Here is a 4,715-nt window from a genome sequence, read left to right as displayed (position 1 = left end):
AAATATGTTTATTTTTGCAAAAAGAAACAGAAAACATCAATCAAAAAAAAATGACAAAACTGATTATCTCATTATAATCAGATGGGGCACAGGAATAAGGTGGAGAGGTTAGGAAAAGCTAGGCTTCTCTGAGCATAACTCTTTACATAGTTTTGATTTAAAAAACAATTTTATTTTGAAATCATTATGTAAAAGGAAAAAATGGGACATGAGAGGGTGGTCATGTCCTGGGGTCTTGAATGAGTCCCTGGGATCAGCCACCAAGTGAGGGTTCTTGACTTTGTGAAGAAAAGAATTCAAGAGCAGGCCATGGTAAAGTGAAAAGTATGTTTAGAGAGATATATACCCCACAGACAGACTGTGGGCCATCTCAGAAGATGAGAAAACTGGAAAAGAGAGATCGCTAAAGAAATCTTTAAAGATTATTCAATCAAATTAGGAAGCATTGTGTGGCAGATAATGTTGGGTTGCTTACCCAGCAGCCATTCCCTTCCTTCTTGGCTAATAGAATTCTAGATTTTCTCAAGTGTTAAGTAGTAAGATGCTTATAAGGGAAGCCAACCCTTCACTAGCCCCAGAAGATGAATTTTGATTAGTCCAGGCTAGTAATGGTGATTCAACTTGCCTTGCCAGTGATTCATTTAAGAATGAGCAGGTGATTATGGATAATGAGAGGTGAGGGAAAGTCTGTTATAACATTTCTGGGAAATTTTCTCTGCTATTTAAAAAATAGGTGTGAGTAAGGGATGCACGCTTCTTCCCTTTCAGACCTCAGGATTTTGTAATGTCATAACATGAAGCTTGGAATTGCTGAAACCATACTGCAATCAGGAAGAAAGCCAAAAGAGGACAAAGTTGCTACACTGAAAAATGGATTTCAATTTAGTAAAAGTCTTTGGCTAAACTACTTCAGGACATTTTGTGAGAACATGCTTTTTTTTTGTTTGTTTGTTTCAATAGTTGAGTTGGATTTCCTGTTACTTGCAAGCAAATACATCCTAACAGATCCAAAAGCATTCTTCACACACACAAAAAAAGGAGGGGGGTGGGCGGGGGGAGGAAAATACTTCTAAGGAATTCTGGCCAACATAATAAATATAAAAAATGATTTCTGAAACTAATGGATTTAATCTTTTTAAAAGTTTATTTTGAAATAATTCAGAGCTTACAGGAAAAAATTGGCACAGAGAATTCCCATATACACCCAGAGACTGCATTCAAGTTTTGTGAATTGTCCCGATTATATTTTTTATATTACCTATTAAGGATCCAGTCTAGATTCATGCCTTGTACTTAGCTGTCATGTCTCATCACACTCTCTCAATCTGGGACAGTTCCTGGGTCTTTGAGTTTCATGCCCTTGACATTTTTGAAGATTATAAAGCAAAGAATTTTATAGACTGTCCTTGATTTGGATTTGTCCAGTAAACCCTCATATCCTACTGAGTGGCACAGTGGCAATTTGTACTTTGTTGGTGCTATTAAACTTGATCATTTGAATAAGATCATATCTTCTAATCTCCAGTTCAGTTCAGTTCAGTCGCACAGTCGTGTCCAACTCTTTGCGACCCCATGAACCACAGCACACTAGGCCTCCCTGTCCATCACCAACTCCTGGAGTTCACCAACCTCACGTCCATCAAGTCGGTGATGCCATCCAGCCATCTCATCCTCTGTCATCCCCTTCTCCTCCTGCCCCCAATCCCTCCCAGCATCAAAGTCTTTTCCAATGAGTCAACTCTGCATGACGTGTCCAAAGTACTGGAGTTTCAGCTTTAGCATCAGTCCTTCCAAAGAACACCCAGGGTTGATCTCCTTCAGAACAGACTGGTTGGATCTCCTTGCAGTCGAAAGGACTCTCAAGAGTCTTCTCCAACACCACAGTTCAAAAGCATCAATTCTTCAGTGCTCAGCTTTCTTCACAGTTCAACTCTCACATCTATACATGACCACTGGAAAAACCATAGCCTTGACGAGACAGACCTTTGTTGGCAAAGTAGTGTCTCTGCTTTTGAATATGCTATCTAGGTTGATCATAACTTTCCTTCCAAGGAGTAAGCATCTTAATTTCATGGCTGCAGTCACCATCTGCAATGATTTTGGAGCCCAAAAAAATAAAGTCTGACACTGTTTCCACTATTTCCCCCATCTATTTGCCATGAAGTGATGGGACCAGATGCCATGATCTTCGATTTCTGAATGTTGAGCTTTAAGCCAACTTTTTCACTCTCCTCTTTCACTTTCATCAAGAGGGTTTTTAGTTCCTCTTCACTTTCTGCCATAAGGGTGGTGCCATCTGCCTGTCTGAGGTTATTGATATTTCTCCTGGCAATCTTGATTCCAGCTTGTGCTTCTTCCAGCCCAGCGTTTCTCATGATGTACTCTGCATATAAGTTAAATAAGCAGGGTGACAATATACAGGCTTGATGTACTCCTTTTCCTATTTGGAACCAGTCTGTTGTTCCATGTCCAGTTCTAACTGTTGCTTCCTGACCTGCATATAGGTTTCTTAAGAGGCAGGTCAGGTGGTCTGGTATTCCCATCTCTTTCAGAATTTTCCACAGTTGATTGTGATCCACACAGTCAAAGGCTTTGGCATAGTCAATAAAGCAGAAATAGATGTGTTTCTGGAACTCTCTTGTTTTTTTGATGATCCAGCGGATGTTGGCAATTTGATCTCTGGTTCCTCTGCCTTTTCTAAAACCAGCTTGAACACCTGGAAGTTCATGGTTATGAAGTTATTTTTCTTCTTTGTAATTAAAAGTATTTTATGTGGAAATACTTTGAAACTATACTAATATATAGTTACTCATAACATTTTTATCAATTAGTATTGGAACCCATTGATTATTCTTCCTTCAGTCAACTACTACTATGATAGTTGCCAAATGGTATTTTTCTATTTCTCTCTTACTGTAAGAAAAAGTTGTCTCTTATCCACATATTTGATTCATTTGTTTATTGCATGCATCCTTTTTAACTCAATGAGTTAAATAAATATCAGTGTGATGCTCAAATTATCCCAGACTTGACCAGTGGGAGCCCCATCAAGCTGGATAATGTTTCCTCTTGACATCTCCCCATCATTTATTTTTGGGACTTCCATCTTCTCAGCACAATAAGATGTTCCAAGCTCAACTTGTGTTTTCCCTGTTCCACTCTGGAATCAGAGTCTTCAAGGAAGACTGGTTCCTTTTAGTGACGAGTGGTATTTAGAAGCCAATGTCTGGGTCCTAGATGTGTTCATTTCTACTGGGATATTTCTGCTTCTGGGCCCACACTGTGGTCAGAGCTAGGAAATATAAATATATACTTTACTTCCATATTTATTTCTGTAACTATTCACCTATATTATAAACTATTAATTCACACTGGTAATGCCAAACCATTTCAGTACTGCAGGATTCATCTAACATTTCCCTTTTCGTTTTTGTTTCTTCAATCTCAGTTGGTGATCAATCTGGCTACCATTATCTGAAATATCTTTTCTCATGTATTGAATCACCCATGTGAGCCAATCTCCTAACCACCCCCATGCTGCCCCCACCACTCTCTCCAATGCTGTCCTCACAATGGGTTGCGATGACCAGCTGCCATAGTGTTATCCCTCTTGCCCTGCTCTGATCCCATCCTTATATGGACCACCATTACATTTTCACTTGTGAAAGAAATTGATTCTGAAAATAAATAGCATGGGAACCTTTTCTTTGCTAATAAAAAGATACTAGGTGAAATGAAGAAATCACTCAAGTTTATTCAACTTTTTAATATTTGAATGGTGGTATTCAAAAAGGTATCTGGTCTAAAAACACTGTTGGCTTTTAAAAGTACATTTAAAATATCTTGAACAGGCAATAATAGGAGTAAATCACAAAAATATTATACAATGCAAAAACAAAAAACCCATATATGAAAGAAGTCTTTATATACTGTGTTTTACATACCGTGCCCACTTTGGCACCATGTATACTAAAACTAGAACTCTACAGGAAAGATTAGCACGACCTCTGTGCAAAGACAACACAAACTTATGAAGAATTCTTCTATTTTGTTATACATAAATGTTAAAAAATAATAAACTAGAAAGGGTATATATTGTAACATTCCATCTAGATGAAATCTGGAAATAGGAAAAATTGAATCTATAGCAATAGATAGCAGATCAGTGGTTGCCTCATTCTGGGGAATTTGCTGCAGAGGGGCATGAGGGGAGCTATGATGGAAATCGAAATTCCATTTTGGGGTGACAGAAATGGTCTATAACTTGATTATAGTATAAATTTGTCAAACACTTGAAATGCCTTTTATTATATGTAAATTATAGTTCAACTAAATTGATTTTTAAAGTATTGAAATTATAGAATTCTAAAGAGCTGGAAAAGATCTAAGGGTCTCCTGCTTTTTCAGATGATAAAAATTGAGGTCTAAAGAGGCTAAATCATTAGACCAACTAGTTGGAGGATAGACTTAAGTTTTCACATTTTAACTAGTTCAGTATCTTCCCGTGCCTGTGTCTTTTTTCTTGACATGACAGGATGTCTGACCAGAAAAGTACTCTGCAAAAGATCAAATCTGTGTTTTTCCTTTCATAGTACAGGTTAGGGTAGAGAATGACAGAGGGAAGCTTTACTTAGGATAGGCAAGCAGTAAGGAGCTCTGAATGTCCTGGGAGAAAGGCATAGCAGGACTTTCTGTGTTACTATAAAAATTTTTTT

The 4,715-nt window shown here is 37.8% G+C and overlaps 1 non-coding gene across 1 annotated transcript; it reads left to right on the top strand.

Moving 5' to 3' along the window:
• Nucleotides 1-3,945: 3,945 nt before the first annotated feature.
• On the top strand, nt 3,946-4,053 carry LOC138438438 (U6 spliceosomal RNA). The gene has a single exon (XR_011256371.1). It is a non-coding gene; the product is annotated as a U6 spliceosomal RNA (small nuclear RNA).
• Nucleotides 4,054-4,715: the final 662 nt, after the last annotated feature.

The sequence above is a fragment of the Ovis canadensis genome, chromosome 3, assembly GCF_042477335.2.
Source record: "Ovis canadensis isolate MfBH-ARS-UI-01 breed Bighorn chromosome 3, ARS-UI_OviCan_v2, whole genome shotgun sequence".
NCBI classification, from domain to species: domain Eukaryota; kingdom Metazoa; phylum Chordata; class Mammalia; order Artiodactyla; family Bovidae; genus Ovis; species Ovis canadensis.
The sequence above is the reverse complement of the archived record's forward strand: the minus strand, read 5'-3'. Positions and strand labels throughout refer to the sequence as shown.